Below are 22231 nucleotides of genomic sequence, written 5' to 3' on the forward strand. Positions count from 1 at the left end.
AGGGGAATAGGCACTCAGACCCAGGAGATAGAGTGGTCCTCCCCCCAAATCAATAAAAACCGTTCAACACCTCAACACTTAATAGTGAAACTTGCAAATTCTATAGAAAAAGAGAAAATCTGTAAAGTAGATAGAGGCAGCAGATTCTTAACGAATATGGGGAGAATTGTTACATTAATAGCAGACCTCTCCTCAGAGACCTGGGAGGCCAGAAAGGGCTGGCGGGATTGATTCAGGGTCCTAGATGAGAAGAACATGCAGGCAAGAAAACTCTATCCAGCAAGGCTCTCATTCAGAATAGAAGGAGAGATAAAGAGCTTCCAAGATAGGCAGAAACTGCAAGAATATGTGACCACCAAACCAGCTCTGCAAGAAATATTAAGGAGTATCATAGGAAAATTAACATGCTTCCAGAAAATTTGTTCAGGTTTAAGTGAGCAGTTGAGATAGAAATGATTTATATATGCTGTGATTTAGTCTATGGGTTTATTTGAAAATTAGTCACCATGCAGTCTGTTTTTATAGTGTATGCATAATGATTGTACTATATAGGAAGGATGACGTGGTGTTACATTATCCCTAATAGGAACAACGCTTTTAACTGTTAAAGAGTAATCTTGCTTTCCTCAGGAGGGGGGAAAAAACCAACTCTACAGAGCTCCAGACATTCTGTACAATCCCTTAGAGGATGGGGCTTCTGCACACACTTTTGGTCAAAGAAGAGACTAAGGGCACATCTTTTGAAAACATTCTAATGAAATGACTCATAAACCCATTCCACCTATAACTGTAATTTAACTCAAATACCAATAACTAGAGCTTGGCTCAGCAGGGATTCCTTAGAGCGAGGCATAAAGCCTTGTGAAGGAAGCTGGGATATGCCACCCCAAAATATATATGTATATATATTTTTGGAAAGAGGAATCCAGAAACAAATCTTAGTGTTAATGTCTTCCCATATATTTACCTTTCCAGTTTGCCGCCCTTGATAGCCTAAAACTGCTTTTCTTTAGGCTATCATTTTTTCTACAAATGTATTATTGTTCTTTGCTGAAGACGCTATAAAGCCGACAGTTTTAAGCTGCTGCTTTGAGTTCCTCTTTATTTTTGATTTCTTCGGTGTGATGTGCACTGCAAACCTTTATAAATTTTTTCTTTTGATGATATCCTCTTGGTAATGAGTCCCCCCGGGGAGAACCTAAGATGGGTAGATGTGGAGTTTAGCCTCCCCCAACACCAGCACTCATTCTAGTTGTATCCTCATTGGAAGAACGCAGGCAAAAATGAACTCTTTGCTTGGTTGGCAATTAGCCTGGGGCTGGCCATCCCAGAGATGCAGCTGCCTACATGAGATTGTGAACTTATTGCGTCAGCTACACTGGTAGACTTTCTCCTAATATACTGAACACTGGAATCCTCAAATAAAAACCCCAAAAGATCCAAGGTCTTTCTTTCATGCAGAAAGGATTCTGTACATCAAGAACCAGGCATGTTGAGGTTTTCAACCTAAGAATCACTTGCTTTACATGGCGGTAACGTGCTTTTTATATGAAGAAATAAGAACCATTTACTTAATATCATATAGCTAGTTTTCTATCAGATTATCTTGTTTCTCACGAAACAGATTTTATACCATCTATATTTAAAGCAGGCTATTGAAAGAACTTCAATCCTATTCATCAATTACTGCTTTTTGGATTGATACTTAGTAGATAGGAATTCTTTCAGAAATTACATATGGCACATAATCCATATGTCACTGTTTTTTGTGAATCTGGGTATCTGGATCTCTCAGACATCCATCTCCAAGTATCTCATAGGCCTGGATTTTCTGTCCTTTTTCTCTCTGCAGCCTATATTCCTGCTTTTACTTACAAAAGATATAAGTATCCCATCCCTGATTCTTATATTTTAATCAGGTAATGATTATTGACTATCAAATATTGTCATCAACAACATAATGTGTTCTATTTGCCCCTTTCCAAAGACAGATCTTAATAAATTACAAGTAAATAACAAGAACACAAGTCTCATTAGTCACAGTGGTGCTTCACAATTAAACACAAGATGTATCATCAATAAAATCCATGTTTTTCCATATTAACTTGAGAGGGATAAATTGTTCATAGTGAAATATGAAAGCAACATATGGGGAAATTGACAGGGCTGCACCGGTTAAACAAAGTTTGTTCAAATAAAAAGATTAAATCATAGATTAATCTGCTTAGAAATATGAAGAGGATACTTAGTATTTACATAGCAAATGATAAAACTGACATAGAGAAAAAGTCATTTGTACAGAAACTTGTAAAGAGCTTGAAAACCTGTTATATACCAAATATTGTTAGGTCGGTCATTTCTGAAATTTTATATTTAAAATTTTTTTGTTATTAGACACAAGTGCATCAAACACAGCTTTGACAAACATTTGTTTAGCAAACAATTAAAATGTATGTGATCCTATAAACAACATCTAGGCCAAGAAAAAGAACATTGCCTTACTCAAGAAACCCTCAAGCAATCACTTTCCATCATTCTGCAAGAACCCTATCATAACTTAGTAATAATTTCCTTATTCTGTTTGTTTTACTATCAGGTGTACATCCCAAAGAATGAAGTTTAGATTTACCTGTTCTTAACTACCCCCCAAAAATCACATTATATGTATTTCTATGTCTTACATCTTTATCACAATTTATCATAAGATGCAGTTATGTTCTTGAGTGTGGTTGTGGTTAAATTATTGTTATAGGTCTTAATTATAATATTGTAATGATAATACCACACTCTATGCATTCTGTTGTTGAAAAATGTTTGGATATTACTCCCTACTGTCAAACTATTTTGAACAATGCTTTTCTGAAAATTATACATACATTTGGGTACATGCGGATATGAGTTTCTCAGGGGTTAAGATACAGTAGGTCACAGTTTATGTTTATTCCAGTCCTACGTAGATTAAGAATAAAGTGCTTCCCAAAATGTTGGTATTATGACGCTATTTAATTTAAAGATAAATGTTTTATTTTTGCTTCATAAATAAAATTACTATAGGTTTGGGGAAAAAACTTTAAAATACAGACTACAGTTTCTTTGTATATATTTTACTAAAAGTTAATCTAAACTTGTGGAATGATGGATAGTTCTTAGGAATATGTATAGAAAGTTGATCCATAATTGAACATGTTTTTTTTTAAATTAATTTTTATTGGTGTTCAATTTACCAACATACAGAAAAACACCCAGTGCTCATCCCGTCAAGTGTCCACCTCAGTGCCCGTCACCCATTCCCCTCCAACACCCGCCCTCCTCCCCCCTTCCACCACCCCTAGTTCGTTTCCCCGAGTTAGGAGTCTTTATGTTCTGTCTCCCTTCCTGATATTTCCCAACATTTCTTCTCCCTTCCTTTATATTCCCTTTCACTATTATTTATATTCCCCAAATGAATGAGAACATACACTGCTTGTCCTTCTCCGATTGACTTATTTCACTCAGCATAATACCCTCCAGTTCCATCCACGTTGAAGCAAATGGTGGGTATTTGTCGTTTCTAATCGCTGAGTAATATTCCATTGTATACATAAACCACATCTTCTTTATCCATTCATCTTTCGATGGACACCGAGGCTCCTTCCACAGTTTGGCTATTGTGGCCATTGCTGATAGAAACATCGGGGTGCAGGTGTCCCGACGTTTCGTTGCATCTGAATCTTTGGGGTAAATCCCCAACAGTGCAATTGCTGGGTCGTAGGGCAGGTCTATTTTTAACTCTTTGAGGAACCTCCACACAGTTTTCCAGAGTGGCTGCACCAGTTCACATTCCCACCAACAGTGTAAGAGGGTTCCCTTTTCTCCGCATCCTCTCCAACATTTGTTGTTTCCTGCCTTGTTAATTTTCCCCATTCTCACTGGTGTGAGGTGGTATCTCATTGTGGTTTTGATTTGTATTTCCCTGATGGCAAGTGATGCAGAGCATTTTCTCATGTGCATGTTGGCCATGTCCATGTCTTGCTCTGTGAGATTTCTCTTCATGTCTTTTGCCCATTTCATGATTGGATTGTTTGTTTCTTTGGTGTTGAGTTTAATAAGTTCTTTATAGATTTTGGAAACTAGCCCTTTATCTGATATGTCATTTGCAAATATCCTCTCCCATTCTGTAGGTTGTCTTTTAGTTTTTTTGACTGTATCCTTTGCTGTGCAAAAGCTTCTTATCTTGATGAAGTCCCAATAGTTCATTTTTGCTTTTGTTTCTTTTGCCTTTGTTGATGTACCTTGCAAGAAGTTACTGTGGCCGAGTTCAAAAAGGGTGTTGCCTGTGTTCTCCTCTAGGATTTTGATGGACTCTTGTCTCACATTTAGATCTCTCATCCATTTTGAGTTTATCTTTGTGTATGGTGAAAGAGAGTGGTCCAGTTTCATTCTTCTGCATGTAGATGTCCAATTTTCCCAACTTTTTTCCCAATTTTCCCAATTTTTTTCTGTATGTTGGTAAATTGAACACCATTTATTGAAGAGACTGTCTTTCTTCCAATGGATAGTCTTTCCTCCTTTATCGAATATTAGATGACCATACATTTCAGGGTCCACTTCTGGGTTCTCTATTCTGTTCCATTGATCTATGTGTCTATTTTTGTGCCAGTACCACACTGTCTTGATGACCACAGCTTTGTAGTACAACCTGAAATCTGGCATTGTGATGCCCCCAGCTATGGTTTTCTTTTTTAAAATTCCCCTGGCTATTCGGGGTCTTTTCTGATTCCGCACAATGAACATGGTTTTAATGCCAAAATAAATTAGTAAAGACGTGATCATTTGATTCTTATGTCTTTGTTTTTTATTTGTTTATTTATTTTTTATTGGTGTTCAATTTGCCCACATATAGCATAACACCCAGTGCTCATCCCATCAAGTGTCCCGCTCAGTGCCCGTCACCCAGTCACCCCCACCCCTTGCCCACCTCCCATTCTACCACCCCTTGTTCGTTTCCCAGAGTTAGGAGTCTCTCATGTTCTGTCTCCCTTTCTGATATTTCCCACTCATGTTTATGATTCTTATGTCTTTGAAATGTACTGTACTTACCCCAGAAATTTCTTTCCGAAAAGATATAATAAATTATTTAAAGCATTTAAAATTTTTTCTCTGTGCATTTCCAAATGGGCTTAACTAGGAAATTATTCAACTTTTTCAGAATAGCTGACATGATTAGCTCTATATGATTTCTGATCACTTAAAGTTTGGTAATTTAAGGATAATTTATAATTCTCTAGAAATCCACAAGTTTCTTTAAATTCAGATGTTCACTTATATTTTTATCACAAAATTCCTTCATCTCCCAGGGAACTACCAATCAAAGATAGAGTCAAGGATATATTTTAATGTAAGTATAAAACTAAAGGTTCTAGTTTTACAACTCTAACAATATTTATCAAGCGAAGTGAAATAGAATAGTCAATAAATTAGTCTACTAGAATTATTTTAGATTGACAGATGATTTAATTTGGTATCATATCTCAATCATTTACATATGCACGCATGTGTACATGTATATATCAAAGAATTAAGTCACAGTTCAGTGTTTTGATTTTATCTTCATGAGAGAGCTATAGACTATACTCTTGAACATCTACTTAACTTGAACAATCTACTTAAATAAACTGACTCCTCTAATTATTTACAGTATACAACAGTATTGTCCCCTCTATGTTCCTTTTATGTAAAATCTATGTCTAATCACTGTGCATAAAAGAAAATGTATGGTACAGAATTTGATGACAGTGAAAAATAAGAAGTTTAAAATGATCCCTCCTGTCTAGACACCATTTGAATCGTAGGCACTTGTTGTGATACCATGTCACTGTCTTGTCAGCAGGCACAAATGTCTGATACCAACTGTCATTTCATTGGAAAATAATATCCCTTTAAAATTTTTCAATCAAGAACTTGCTGAAATTTTATTTTATTTTTATGTTTATTTTTTTTTAGAACTTGCTGAAATTTTAGGGGAAAACATCAGAACATGGTTCTTCCTTTAAGTACCAATCAATTTTCAGAATAACTCCAAATTTCTTAAAATTGTGTCTGCTTTTATTTAACATATAACTTTACTTTTATAAATCTTTCTTCTCTTACATATGACTCCCCAAGAATTACATCTTTAGTCTTCTGCTTTTTGAATATAATATATAGTAATTCCCAATGAATCACTTATTTCTCTACTTTCAATTTTATACTTAAAAAATAATTGGGAAATTTAATATAAAAATAAGCTCCTTTCTAAGGCCATGTTTGCCTGTTTTGACACCTTGCTATATGTTTCATCAATTCCTTAAACTCAACATGTGGAATTGGACTAGAACTTCAACCTTGGTTAGGAGGAAATAACAAAAACAAAACAAAACAAAACAAAACAAAAAAACCTCTTCTGTGTTAAACAATTAGCAGACAAAACATAAGTAACATTTTTCAAATACTGGACAACAAGCAACATAGGACTATGACCCCTGGCATAAGTGAACCACAAAAAAGATGAGCCCTTCAATTGTACCAAACAACAAAGGAGGGTTAGCTGTAATGGAATCAAGCCATCTTGCCAAGTTGCAGAGATAGAGACCAAATTTTGGGAGCAGTCAAGAAAACTAGATTTGACAGGTCAGAATAAGAGAGCGGAGTGGGTAGTTGCAGAGACACACAACTCTGTAAAACCTCAAAGAATCTCCCAATTCTGTCACTGAGTATTGCTCTGTACATTTCATGAGAAGAAAATACCAGAAGCCTTGGAAAGAGCTACAGGAAAGGAGTAGAAAAGTTCCTGGAGCTCTCACAGGGCTGAGGATAACTCATGTGTCCACTTGCCAGTGTGGAAAGATCTAGTGATACACAGGGCATTAAGTAGAGTCCTCAGGATACTGCCTTAGTTTTGAAGCTAAATTAAGTATAAAAATTTCCCAAGACTTTTCTTACCAAGCTTAAAAACAAAGGACTTGGTATATTAACAGAGCATACATTCATGTAATTGGATTGCTAGAAAATGAAGGACACAGAGTAAGAACAAAATATTTGAATAACAAATAGCCAGAATTTTCCCAAGTTGCTAAAAAGTATATACACACAGATTCAGGAAAAATAAGAGTCCAAAGTAGTATAAAAAAGTAAAGCAGGCTACGGAGCCTGGCTGGCTCAGTCAGTGGAGCGAGGGACTCCTGACCTCAGGGTTGTAAATTCAAGTGAAATATTTGTAACACATATATGTGATAAAGGACATGTAAGTTGAATATCTAAATAATCTTACTACTCCTTAGTATGAAACCAAGTAACTTAATTAAAATGGGGTTTTGATTTTATCATACATTTCACCATAGAAGATAAACGAACGGAAAATACACAGGAAAGGACGCTCAACATCATTAGTCATTAGGAAAACACAAACCAGATCACATATGATAGCACTACATGCTCAGCAGAATGGCTGAAATTAATAAAACCAATAATACTAAGTTTTGTTGAAGATGAGGGACAAAATGATTGTAAGAAATGAAATGTGCCACTGCACTTTGGAGAGTGGTTTGGCAGTTTCTCAGAAAGTTAAACTTGACTTTCCTAATGATCCAGCAATTTCTCTTATAGGCACTTACCCAACAAAAATGAAAATATATGTTTACACAAAGAACTATATTTGAATATTTAACACAGCTTTATAAATAATAGCCAAAACCTGGGCATAAAAACAAACATCAGAGAATACTGCTCAAAGGTGAGAGGGAATGTACATTCATACAAAAGGCAGAGGAAATAAGAAGGTAGTAGGGAACATTTGAGTCCACAGACATCACACAGACAAAGACATATGGAGGGGTGAGAGGACGTGGCATTCAGTAAGTACCTATTAGATAATTGGATAAGTTACTGTTTCTCTTGTATTTGAGTCATTTGGTTTGAACATTGAGTCAGAAGATACAGGCAGCTCATGGTAGGATTCAGAATCTGATTTTCTTGTAATATTTATAAGTATTTTGACAGGGTAAGGAAAAATCTTGCACAATTGTTATGATGATTAAGTGTTTAACTGTGAAGACACAACAGTGTCTGGGACAAAGTAACCACTGCATAAATGCATGCTATTGTAATTATTAGGCCAAATAGATTTGTCTTTTAGAAAGATCTCTCATCCCAGAGTGTACAGGACACGTATGAGTGGATGCAGTTACACGCTGGGAAATAGTGGCAAGGCATTTTCAATCATTTACAATGGAGATATTGAAATCCTGAAGCATCTTCTGTCTTGCCTGGACACCTGGAATGTTCATCATTCTCTCCTGCTATGGTAAACTATCAAATCCTATCAATTTTTCTAGATGCATGTGAAAGTTTATATTTTTCAGTGAAGCTCATCTACACCACCATAATTTCAACATCATCTCTCCTTCGTAATATTATTCCATTGACTCGATACTTTTAGTGTTTATAACTCCATCTATTATATATATAATTTACATATTGATGATCTCTATCCAGTGACATAAGACAGTAAAGTAATGATTATGTTATGAATTCTAATGATTATGAACTACAAAGCAATGGCAGGTAAAACTTTTAAAATAATTTTCTTTGAAAAAATTAATTGTATCCACAAAAATATTTAGATTTTCAGTATTTAATTTAAAAAAACCTGCCTTTTTCTCAAAGGAACAGCATTGAATTAGTTATTATAATGGAAAAGAAAAGAGTAGGTGAACTATGGATAACAATCAATCATTTGAACTAAAATAATTAATGATTTTGATATATTTTCATCGATAGAGAACAGAGATTTCAATAGACTGAAGTTTCCTTAAAAAAAAAAAGAAGGGAACCCTGGGTGGCGCAGGGGTTTGGCGCCTGCCTTTGGCCCAGGGAGTGATCCTGGAGACCCAGGATCGAATCCCACGTCGGGCTCCCGGTGCATGGAGCCTGCTTCTCCCTCTGCCTGTGTCTCTGCCTCTCTCTCTCTGTGACTATCATAAATAAATAAAAATTTAAAAAAAAAGATGATTTTAGTCAAGTAAGTCAGGTGAGCTATAACTGCTATATAATTCTAGAAAAAAATAATGAATTCAAGATTTTTAATTTTTAAAATGTAGTTTGATTAAACAGCAATTCTGGCACAAATATTTTTGTTATGGTAAAATACACATACAATTTACCATTTTAACCACTTTCAAATGTGAAATTTAGCATTTACTTTACATTCACAATGTGTGAAAACCATCACTTCTATCTAGCTCCAAACATTTCTATCAACCCCGAAAGAAACCAACTATTATCTTCCCATCACTTCGTGCCCAGCCCAGCCCCTGGCAACCACAGATCTTCTTCCTGTCTCTATGTATGTGTCAGGGTGGATTTTTGATATAAATGGAATCATATAATATGTAACTTTTATGACTGGTTTCTTTCCCTCATTATAAAGTTTTCAAGCTTGATCCGTGTTGTAGCATGTGCTAGGACTTCATTATTTCTATGGCTGAATAATATTCTTTGTATGTATTATGTCACATTCTGTTTATCTGTTCCTCAGTTGGTGGATATTTGCATCCTTTCTACCTTTTGGCTATTGTGAATTTTGCTATGAACATCTACATACAATTTTTTGTTTGAGTAATAGTTTTCATTCTTTTGAGCAGATACCTAGGAGTGAAATTGCTGGGTCATATTGCCATTCTCTGTTTAATTTACTAATCATAAATCTTTCTATTAAGATGTATTCTTTGCTGTGTTGATATTATGGCTAGGGAATCTGATAGAGATTATATATATATGTGCAGGTACAACTTCACATACCAATTATTACTGTAACATATAGAGAGATATGTATCACAGATATGTGTATACATGTGTATATACATATATATGTCATATATGATAGGCCTGAAAAGTAATCTATGTTAATAGAAAATGTTTTCCTCATAATATGTATTATTAACTATAATGCTATTGATTAATGACTATATGCCAGATTTTGTATTAAGTACTAAGATTTTGAACATGAATAAGTCACCTTATACATGGTTCTTGCCTTAAAAAAATTAAATCTAAATGAATACAGAAAAAAATACAGGAGAGCTAGGGAGAAACGAAAGGTAAGTCTGATCCATAATGGGACAGATAAAAATCTTGTATGCGTTTAGAATTGAAAAACAAAATTTATGTGGCCTTTCAATCTGAAGATGCTTATATGAGGGGAGGATCTATTTAATAAGATCATTCTATTGCCAAGTTTCTAAAACATCAAGAGCCAGGGCAAATGAAAGTTGGATGGCTTTGGAAACTAAAATAAACTAGCAAATTGTACTTACTGAACCTGGATCCAAACTGTATTCTGCCAATCTCCTCTGAAGCTGGGAACTGACTTTTCTGTATACTGGTTTCCAACATGGAATCACATTTCAGTTAGGTCCCCACCCAGATGGAAGCACAGATGCAGTAGTGGCTGAAAGATTCTTTTGAAACTAATAAGCTGGATTTCCTTGAGATTCAGGAACACTACATGAAAAGGTTTCCAACTTTGGATTTCTCGCAACTTTGTATCTCTCCTGCTGTTCCCTATGAAACTAGGAGAAGATACTAGAGTAGATTATGTGGTTCAGATCATTTTACCACCCTGGTGAAGTTAAAATCCATAGCAGATGGATTTCAAATAAGCCTTCCACCTCAATACTGCATCTCAGTCTTCCAATCCAGATGTATATATTAGTACTCTTGATGCAATCACTAAAAGAAGTACTTACAGCTGTATAATCAGCTGCAAAATAACTTGGTGTAATTCACATGACTGGTTTATTTATTTATTTTTTAAGATTTTATTTATTCATTAGAGACAGAGACAGAGACAAGAGAGAGAGAGGCGGAGACACAGGCAGAGGGAGAAGCAGGCTCCATGCCAGGAGCCCGACGCAGGACTCGATCCCGGGACTCCAGGACCACGCCCTAGGCCAAGGGCAGGCACTAAACCGCTGAGCCATCCAGGGATCCCCACATGACTGGTTTATGACCAGCAACATCTCTGTCAAAATGACCATTGTGTGACTATTTAAATATTTTGGTTTTACTAGATTCTTCCCCTCAGGTGTTTAATAACTATCAAACAAGAATGAAGAGTTGGGTAAAATGGTGAAAAACTTCAAAGAGGTGGCCAGCATCCCTGACTTGGTTTATGTATACAAATTCTGACATGGGGGAACCCTGGGTGGCGCAGTGGTTTAGCGCCTTCCTTAGACCCAGGGCGCAATCCTGGAGACCCAGGATCGAATCCCACGTCGGGCTCCCGGTGCATGGAGCCTGCTTCTCCCTCTGCCTGTGTCTCTGCCTCTCTCTCTCTCTCTTTGTGACTATCATAAATAAATAAAAATTAAAAAAAAAAAAAAAAGAATGAAGAGCTGGGTAAAATGGTGAAAAACTTCAAAGAGGTGGCCAGCATCCCTGACTTGGTTTATGTATACAAATTCTGACATGGGGGAACCCTGGGTGGCGCAGTGGTTTAGCGCCTGCCTTAGACCCAGGGCGCAATCCTGGAGACCCAGGATCAAATCCCACGTCGGGCTCCCGGTGCATGGAGCCTGCTTCTCCCTCTGCCTATGTCTCTGCCTCTCTCTCTCTCTCTTTGTGACTATCATAAATAAATAAAAATTAAAAAAAATTAAAAAAAACAAATTCTGACATGGGCATATAATAAATAAGTAGCATCTATAAGCATTTTGTATACAGATAGAGAATGTTGCTATTACCTGTTTATATTTTTTCTTTCTCTTGATTGAATGAAAGTTACTTAAGGAGAGTTTGTTTTTTTTTCTTTTTTCTTTTTTTATCCCAAACCCCACAAAAGTCCAACCTACTGGTGATAGATAAATGATCAATTAAGAATGAGTGAATTCAGATGAAAATTCTAGGTATCTTAATGGTTTCTAGTGATGACTTTCAGGTTCATGTATCTAAACTCTTCTTTCCATTTTCAGACAACATGCTATTTATAATGGGCTTATTCATACTACATTGATATTAATCTTTTACCAGAATGATTTAATCATTAATGATTAAAAATGATTTTTTTGTATAAAACATTTAATGTTAACCTACAACACAATGGGAACTTTTATGAAAAAAATTTAAAGTACACTAGATTTCTTCAGTAAATTATCACTTAAACTATTCAGGCGCAGTACCAAGTTGGGACACTGCATCTTTTGTGGAGGGATTTCCTGTTTGCTGCATTCCTCACAAGTCCTAAAAAAAAAAAAAAAAAAAAAGAAACAGTTGCAAAGTGGAGCTCCTTGTTCAAGCACCAGGTAATACTCCCCTGATTTTGCATTCTGGGGGTTATCACTCTTTCCTCCCACAGTTATTTTCTGAAACTCTTTCCTTGGCCTTGGCACCATTAGCAATTTTCATAATGACTGCTCAGCTGAAGATTCTAGGTTCCTTATTATTTTTTAAGAGATATTCTCTGATCATTTTTTATCCAAACATCACAGTGGAGGCAAGCAAGGACAAAAGAAGTATTTGCTGCAGGAAATTCTGCAGAAGTGGAAGAAAAGACCAGAAATGCCCCACTAACTGCAGAAATTCAACGGACTCCAACTGGGTATCTTTGCTTGGTCATTTCCCATGTCATTCAGTTGAATCTACAACGTCAGTTTTGGGATGCAGAAGAGAACTTGAAACAAGTGTTTTTTTTTTTTTTTTAGGCTGATGGCTTGCTGTTTGATAAACAGCTGAAACAACCCGGAGGTGATCTGGAAATGAGCGAATCCTTGCAGATCATCGGCTTCTCAGTATTTTCTCCCTTGCAGGTCCCATGGAGTTCCGAGGTCCTTGGGAGTAACAGATTGTACTGGCTTTAAGTGACAAAATGTGCATCCTTCCTGGAGGAGGAAGGGAGATGACACCTATGCAGCAGCCCTACGGTAAGGAGACAGGAATGGGGTCTGAGCAAAGCAGGCTTGTTTCCACATGGACTAGGAAGGAACATGTGCTTCAGATAAAACTTCCTGAAACCTAAAGTAAATGGGTAGGCCATCCCAAGAACCGTACCGACATACACTTTTTCTTAACAGTCTGGCATCTGACCTCCTTCCCTGAACAAGTATTGAAAGGCCAAGAGACATAACGTGCACGTTGTAGAATAAGATGCAGACTGAATTAAGGAAAAAGTTTTACAACTTCCCAAAGATGTGTGGGCAAAACACCCAAAACAATACCCAACCTAGAGAAGGCCCTTAAAATCCTGCCCTTCTGTGTACTGCCGGGGAAATAGCTATGAGTTTGACAGGGAGGGAGACTCAAAGTTATGTGGGAAAATTCCTCTTTGCATGGTTGTAAGCATGAAGCAGACTTCACATAAGGCTGAATAGAGAACATGCTTTATCCTGGTATCCATTCCAGATACCTTTCATGCCAATAGACAGTGACTTCCCACTCATCTGGCCTTGAGGCAGCAGTAAACAAAATGGAATAATCGGCAGCGAGGAGCAGAATTAAATTAAATTTTCCTAGAGATGGTGTTTTAGACATCTGTGCCAAGACCACTGGGTAATTCCCGGGCTCCCTAGGTGGTGCCTTGTGAGGTTCCTTATTCTGTCCCTTACCCATGTTTACCCCAACCACTGTGGGATGCAGAGGAGAAGCCACGTACATCACTGCTACCTAAAAGAGAAAGAGTTGCCCTTAGATTTTAGGGAAGCAAGAGAGAAAGCCTTTGGAGACTGCAAATCTACCACGTTATGTTTTATCTTGATATGAAGCCTGGCCTCAAAGCATGCTAGGCTCCAGTTACTTCAGTAGGTTGCTGTGTTACAAGTCTGCACCAGTCTAGCTATAGAACACTTTGGAATATTTGCCAGCTCATGCTGACATCTGTTAATAATACATGGCATGACCCATGTACCCATTACCATAAACTCAACCAAAGAAGGGACATCCATCCAGAGGTTAAAAAACCCCTATTACCTCAAAACAGCAATAGAGGGAGAGGATTAAAACCTGCCTCCAGCAGGTGGCTATATCAGAAACTAACTGTACCTTCCAGCAGTTTACACACACCTGGAGTTCTGTCTTGGCTCCCTTCAAGGTTTCTAGTTCTATCCTTGAACCACCACCACCACCACCACCACCCACTTCTCCCACTGATACAGGCAGGGCACCATCATGGGGTTCTGCTGGTTCTACCATTGACCCTGCTAGTCCTTTGATAAGGCACCAAGATTGGCAATTCAGGAACACTCGGGGCTGGGCAGGAAGAGCACGTACACATCAGAAGAGGAATGAAGAGCTGCTATCCTTTGGTTCAGATTGCATAGTAACCATCTAGTACAGATTCCAAGGGACAACTGCAGTTAATGAGTATACACAGAGTTCACACTGCATATATGGGGATATCTGTACAGAGACTTTGTGGGGCAATGAACTCCAGATTTCTCCCAATACTCCAAGCGAGGCGCATAGATGGTAAGAAAGGACAGCAAGAGTTGGACCAAAAAGAACAACCTCTCTAGGAATGTGAGAGGGACAATGGCAAAAATAAGCACAAACCAGCCCAGGTCACCTTTATTACACTCTTGTGGGCTAAGGAGCCCAGAGCATGAATTCATGGGCTTAAGAATTGGCTCTTTATCAAATAAAGTTAAAAAAAAAAAACCCAGCTATGTTGTGGGACTCAGGAAATTTAACAAAACCCCCTACCCCTGGACAAGCAGAGCAGGACTGACTATTTTGGGCTGCACCCACCTTGTGCTGACCTGCTTATTACTTAGGGGCACAACATTGTCAGTCTCATTCCTTTGGTCATTACAAAGCAACAAAAAACATTTAGAAGTTATTCATAAAATGTGGGAAGTTCAAGGAACATCTCTCTTCTGTGCCTCTTCTCTGGTGGTGGGAGAAGCAAGTCGTCAGGAGATGCTGCAGTAGTAGCTGGTTGATAGATGTTTTTTTCCACTTTTATTTTTCATAAAAGCAAGGATGAATGAGAACTAGTGGGAATGTCCCCTTCCCCAGTTGGGACAATGACTGGGTCGAAGTCCTTCGACCTTTCTTTGGAAGGTGTGTGGTGCAGAGGCAGTAGGGAAGGGTGGGCTTGCCAGTGGGAACGTTCACTGCTGACCTTCGCACACACACACACAGGTGGTGACTCTTTTGGGCTGCATGGTTTCTGATCCTCCCTTAGGATACAGCAATCTTAAAAAAAATATTGTATTATAATAATAATATGAATTTCTCTCTCGGTTTTTGTTTGTTTGTTTGTTTCTCCATTTCTTTTAGGGATTAGGAGGGGAGAGGGAAGAAAAATGTCATTCATCTTTCAGGTCCTGAACAGAGAACTTCTGTGTGGCTAAGTCTGGCCTCCTGAAGTGTGGGGGTGTTGGGCCACTCCTCTGAAGGGATGCAAGGCAGCACCCGCCGGGGAAAGTTGGCTTCAATCTGAAACTTTTCAGGGCTTTCTTTCAAGGAGAAGAAGTAGTCATGGATTACTGTTAGAGACTGTGAAAAGTGGAATCATCTCTCTACTCGAGAATCATTGGCTAATTTGAAAATGATCTTGACACTTTCAGGGTCATCAGGGGAAGGCTCTGGGGGCAGATACTGCAGCTTCCCCTCCTTTTCCTCTTGTAGATTCCGCGCACCTCTCTCCTCTGCCAACTTTTGCTGTTGCACCTCCTCCTCCTCCTTGCGCCCCTTCAGCTCTGGCTCCTCCCGTGTCTTCCTTTCCTTCTCCTGGTCAGCCCTGAGAGAGGCCAGATAGGCCTCGTCTTTCTGTTGTCGCAGGACCTGGGTCTGATTTCGTTCTTCCCTTTCAAGGCATTCTGACACGAGGTAAGTCTGGTTTGCATCCATGATACATGTCAGCTGGTTAATAAGGTCATCGGGTCCCACTGCAGTCGTTCTCTGATCCTTCAGCATAATCAAGGCCAGGAATGGATAGGTGTTCCCTCCTAAACCCTGCAAGACCCTATATCCCTCAGGTTTATTTGCGGAGCATGCCCAGCGAAGCATCCTAGTGTTTATTAGGGAAATAACTTCAGGGCCCAGAGTGTGTTGCAACAGAACTCATCGGAGTCCTGGGGATCATCTCCATGAAGACAAACCAAAAGCAACCAAAGCTCCCGCTTGGCATCGTTAAGTGCCTGGCTGTACGTTCCCTGGTGGAAGGCAGGGTGTGCCCTCCCATATTTCTCTTCAAAAGAGAGCATAAATGAAACAATGTCCCCAACGGGGTCAGTGACCCAGCTGCGAGGGGCAAACCTAAATATATCAAGTATTGTGTAGGTAAATCGGAATGGAAGCATTATTAAGTAATAACCCCATCCAGGCAGCCCCCTTGGCTGTGGTCTTGCAATAGCCTAACTGTAGAGCCTGTGCTCAACTGTATTAACTTGCAGGGGTCAGGATGGAGGTGGGTTGAAAACATCTGGCACACCCTCTTGTTCATTCAATCGGTCCTGTACAGCAGCCTCTATGTCCCAGTAATGCTGTTCCAAGGGATGGCAGCATTGATCCATAGTTGCTATGCCAGTTAGATCCTGAAACTGCAGCAGTTTCTCTGTCTGCTCCTGGGTTATATCCGGCTCCTCAGGCGCTGCCATTTGGCCGCCGCCTCTACGCTTCTTAAAGGAATGATTTGATTACCTCTTATTGTAACGTAATTTCCTGTTTTGATTTTCATACTCTGGGTGTTTTGTTTTGTTTTGCCTGTTTAAAAATTTTCCTCTAATTAAGTTGCTGATTTTAAAAATACATTACTCAAGGTTGCTTTTTCTTTGAACAGAATGAATAACAGTGCAGAATGACCACATTTAAAAAAAAATTACGCTTGAAACAGTACTTAATTCCATGTTATTTGCCATATTCAATTCGGTTTTCTTTTGTTGCTTAGCCCTATAAGACTACCTTTATATAAATAATATTTCCTTTCGAGCACTAGCCATATGAATTAACAAATGTCATACCTGAACTCTGACTGAATCATATTAATTTTGTCTTAATAATTATGTAAAAAATAATTATGTATATGTGCATACTTTTTTGTGGGGAAGGAGTGTAGAATAAAAGAAAGAATGAAAACAGATCCAGAATATTTTTTCATTAATGTATCTTGAAAAAATTAAAATGTACTTGTCCATACAAGTACATCTTTATTAAGATGAAACTTTGTTCATAATAAATAATTCTGCTATAAAACGTCTTAAATCCATAAGCTTTGTCAAAATGGTAAAATTGCTGAATAAACTGGCAACATAACTGGAAAGAAAACACAGACCTATGCACACAAACACACATTAAATAAGTAGCCATGAAGTCACAGTTTGACCCAGTGAAGAATTTAAAACTAGAAGCAAAAGGTAGTCCTTTTATAAATTGCTGATCTCCTCATACACCTTGTTGCTACGTTAGTTGTTTTGCTTAGGAAAGAGGATCATTCTGACAGCTACAATTTGTGTTTCTCTATAAAATTGGAGTTGAAATATTATAAGATATTCTTATGATCTGTTTGATATTTTTAAGAGTATTATTTATACAATATTGAAATAATGAGGAGACATCTAGTCACATGTTTTTTATTTACCAAAATTGGGCATCTTCTATTACCTCCATGGTGGCATCCAAGCCATTTCCCAGTTGGCTTTGTTTAGAGAGGTAAAATTAACTCATTCTCTCACCATCAAATGCCTAAAAGCCCAACTGGGAAATAGAGAGTAAGTAAGACCAAGAGAGATGATATTTATTGTCAAAAGGGATAACAGCTTAATAACTTAGTTATGACTTCTATAATAAATAAGTTTGTATTACATAGATATCACATATGTAATATTTAAATATTACAAACATGTTACTTATATAATGTATAAATATATAGTTACTCATATATATTAGTATATGTATCAATTGTATATAGATAGCATTGCTATTTCTTATATATATACCTACACACACAGAAGTATATATTGCATATGCCCTGTTTGTGTGTGTGTGTGTGTGTGTGTGAGTTAGGAAAATGTTAAAACAAGATCTCAATTAGAAATTCAGGTCCTAAAGACCATTCTAAGACATTATACTTTATTTGCTATGTGAGTTGTGTCTTGGAGCAATACTTCTGAAAGTTTGTTGCTTAAAGGAAGCATTGTGCTATACATTCCCACCTTAATGCCAGTTAATAAGTGAGGTAGGGGAAAGCGTCCATGAAGCTCCCTGGAACCTATTTGCTATACTACTCTAGGAACACTTTTAGTTATCTAAGCCCTCCTTATTGTTGTTATTTTTGACTTCATATATCTAGGGATCAATATATACGAAGTCATCTTTAACATCTGAGTACAACTCTGTTCCCATTATTCACTCACAGTCCTAAACACGGGATTTGGCGATTTAGCAGGTATTCCTTGAGTGCCTACTGTTGGTCTAGGTACTGAGTGAGCTATGGCTGGAAATACAATGAAGAGATTCCCATACTCATGAACTTAATAGTTTAAGGTAGACAAGGAAATGATCATATAAAATGCAAAATATAAGTGGCAGCATCTATAAATATAGAAAGCAGGTATTTCCTTAACTTTGAATGGCCAATCTGCATATATATGCAGCCCTCTGGACTGAGACCTGCAGTGCTCTGGAATTCAGCCAAGCCCAGAAATGATTTATTCTGGAAATTTGCTCACAGAGATGGGACTCAAAACATGTGGCTGATTCATTTTTGAAAACTTTTATTGAAGATGTAGAGACTTTTTACCTTTATTTACTTTTAGGTAGAAGTCAAATATTTCTGAGGGCTGTGGATTACTGCAAACTGAGTTTTAAACTATCCAATGGTGTTAAACTTGATCAGATGCTCTGAAAAGATAGCATGAAGTTTTTTTTTTTTTTTTTAGATAGCATGAAGTTAAAAGTAAATTGAAAGACTGTAAACCTATTACTGTTTTCAATTTGAATGTTAGTTTGTGATTTGAAATTAGTGTGGAAGAAAAAACCAAATATCCAGTGATTAAAACTCAGAGCAGCATTGCTAAAACATTGCTCCAGAGGGGAGGGCTATGAAAATCCTATACAAATACATTCAAGAAGAGGTTTAGTTTTAAAAGGCAACAAAGGCAGTAAAATCTGTATTTTTCCATTCACAGTGTAAACTCTTTTAAATGCTCTTTAGCTACTTGCTTATCATATCTACCAGAGTTTAATGTAGAGAAACATGCTGAGTAGAAAAGTGAGCCCACATGAAGGAGCCTGGAAATGTTATAGAGCAAAGCTTTTTCAAAAAGTATTTATTTTCTATATGGCCAACAGCAGAAAGGCATGGGACACTATGGTGTACAGAGAGTTAAACTGTGTGCGTGTCTGGGGGTGGGGTGGCAAATGTAAGAAGAAATACTAATTCTGAGCCCTCAAAAACCTTTCCACTTTTCTGATAGCAAACTCTATTTGAATATGCATGTTCAGCCTCTCCTAAGAGAAATCTTGTTCCTAGCCAAGAAAGGTAATGTCATATCAATCTAAACATTCAGCTATACATTGAATGTGCTGATCTGGTCATTAGGAACAAGGATACTGGTTACACATGCACTATTTCTGTTACCTGTTTCCTAAGAGATATCAAGATAATTGCTTTTTGTGCTTCAGTAATATTCTATGCATAATATTTCACTTGCTGCATTATTTTATAAGTATCTACCTCTGTATATATCTCTCTGCTTGAGGACGGGTACTCTTAATTGTCTTTCTGTTTGCAACACCTAACTCAGTGCTTGGCAGAAGGTTGGCACATGGTGTTTAATTCAAGGAATGACTATGTTTTTTGGCAGGCCAACTTCCTCTATAACTCACCAAGTACGGTTTTCTTTCTTTAAAGACTTTCTAAATAGAATGTATAAGTTAAAGGGCAAGAATTAATTATTAACAATTTGCCTAAGAAATTAAGTCTCTAGATGGCATAAATCATATGCTATCAGTAACATTCATGCTTCTGTTGAAAACCTATCAACCCTTCTACAATTTCAACTTACAATCTAAAATGTGAAAATATTCAGCTGGAGATGATCAAACCCACTGGGCTGGACAGAGCAATAGGTCAGCACCTTTGCCCACATCCACAGCCTGGAGGTGTTAGAAGGTAAGCAGCGCCTTCATCATTCTGGCAATCTATTTTAGTCTAAGTCTACATCAAAAGCCTGTCAGGGCTCAGTGCTGATAACAAAGCACTATCGCTTTTCAAAGTGACAGAGCATAGTGACATATCAACACTAGGACTTAAATGAAAAACCCCTTCTAATTTAATGGGGAATCTGCTGAAGCTGTATTCAGCCCAGAATCCTGGTTTTCAATTAAAACTTTTTCAGGGGATCCCTGGGTGGCTCAGCAGTTTGGTGCCTGCCTTTTGCCCAGGGCGTGATCCTGGAATTCCGGGATCGGGTCCCGCATTGGGCTCCCGGCATGGAGCCTGCTTCTCCCTCTGCCTGTGTCTCTGCACGCCCCCGCCCCCATGTGTATCATGAATAAATAAATAAATCTTAAAAAAAAAAAAACTTTTTCATAGCAAGAGAAAAGTTTGGCATATCCTTTCCTTTTTTGAGGCAGTTATGGAATTGTGTGGAGAAGACAGTAGTATGGTGTAGAGATGGCCCGGTACTAGCTAAGTACGTATGAGCCCTTCTCATCCACTAATTGCAGTTCCAACAGTATAACAAAAGTCTTACCTAAAACTCATACTGCTGCTGATAGTCCTACTGCTTTATGATAGTCCTAGAGAGAGAGAGAGGCAGAGACACAGGAGGAGGGAGAAGCAAGCTCCATGCCGGGAGCCCAACATGGGAGTCGATCCTGGGACTCCAGGATCACGCCCTGGGCCAAATGAAGGCGCTGAACAGCTGAGCCACCCAGGGATCCGCAGAAAGGGCTTTAAAACAAAAAGGAGACAACAGGGGGAAGAAGGCCAGAGAGTAGAGTCCTCAACTCCCCCGATCCGCCAACCCACCTAGATAAATTTCCAGTCATCCTGGACACCTACCAATGCGACCTGAGAGTTAAAGAGAAGGGTTTTCCCTTCTAAAAAGGTAGAAGGTGGATACAAAGAAAGAAAGAAGCTGGGGGGGGGGGCGGTGGGGGCGGGCGGCTTCTAACAAGACAAGACAGGAAGGGCCCTAGCTCAGGATAGCACGGAGCCCCAGCAAGCGGGGCCTCAGGGAGAAGCATGGAGGGGGGGCAGGCGGGGAGCTGTGCCTCTTTATGCCTTCCTCAATATCTTTCAGGAACCTTCTGTGGTGTTTAGGGTAGAGATCCTTTACCGCTTTGGTTAGGTTTCTTCCTAGGTATCTTATGCTTTTGGGTGCAATTGTAAATGGGATTGACTCCTTAATTTTCGAGGCTCTTCTAACAACAACCTGTCAGTCAACAGCTCTTTCTATGTCCATTTATTTCCCAGGAGCTGCTGAGAATACGACGCAACAGAAATCAAGCAGACAACCTGGGTACACCTGCCCAGGATCACGGCGAAAGCTATTTGCCATCTTCCATAACAGAAAAGTTCAGCCAACGGATGAAAGCCCAGAGGGTAACATGAAAATTGATTCATTAAATAATAGCCTCAAGAAATCTTGTCCTAGGGGCACCTGGGTGTTTCTGTCAGCTAAGTCTCTGCCTCCTGGGTTTCAGCTCTGGTCATGACGACAAGGTCATCAGATTCACCCATATTCAGCATGGAGCCTGCTTCGTATTCTCTCTTCCTTTCCCTCTGCCCCTCTGCTCCTTACACTTGCTCTTTTGCTCTCTCCACACGCACAAAACAGAATCATTATTCAGTTTTGCTCGTGTGCCATTGTTAAGACAAACCTCCTAAGCCGTATTCTTTATGTTTCATGTGTCCACATTTTAACTTAAAAGGTCAGTCATTAGTTTGTGGCCAAAATTGTGAAATCGCATTGAGAACTCTAATTTGGTCAGATTTCATGGGAGGGGTTGTGAGCTAACATTTGGACATACTAGTCCATGTTAAATATTAGCAAAATGTTTTCTGTTTTTACATTTTTGTATTGGAGTTCAATTTGCCAGCATATAGCATAACACCCAGTGCTCATCCCGCCAAGTGCCCCTATCAGTGCCCATCACCCGGTCACCCCAACCGCCCGCCCACCTCCCCTTCCACTACCCCTTGTTCAGTTCCCAGAGTTCGGTGTGTCTCCTGTTTTGTCACCCTCACTGATATTTTCCCTCATTTTCTCCA

The 22231-nt window shown here is 38.4% G+C and overlaps 1 pseudogene; it reads right to left on the bottom strand.

Annotated features, from left to right (window-relative positions):
* Positions 1-14558: 14558 nt before the first annotated feature.
* LOC140594154 (FAS-associated factor 2 pseudogene) lies at positions 14559-20720 on the bottom strand (annotated as a pseudogene).
* Positions 20721-22231: the final 1511 nt, after the last annotated feature.

The sequence above is a fragment of the Vulpes vulpes genome, chromosome 10 (genome assembly GCF_048418805.1).
Source record: "Vulpes vulpes isolate BD-2025 chromosome 10, VulVul3, whole genome shotgun sequence".
In the NCBI taxonomy this organism is placed as follows: domain Eukaryota; kingdom Metazoa; phylum Chordata; class Mammalia; order Carnivora; family Canidae; genus Vulpes; species Vulpes vulpes.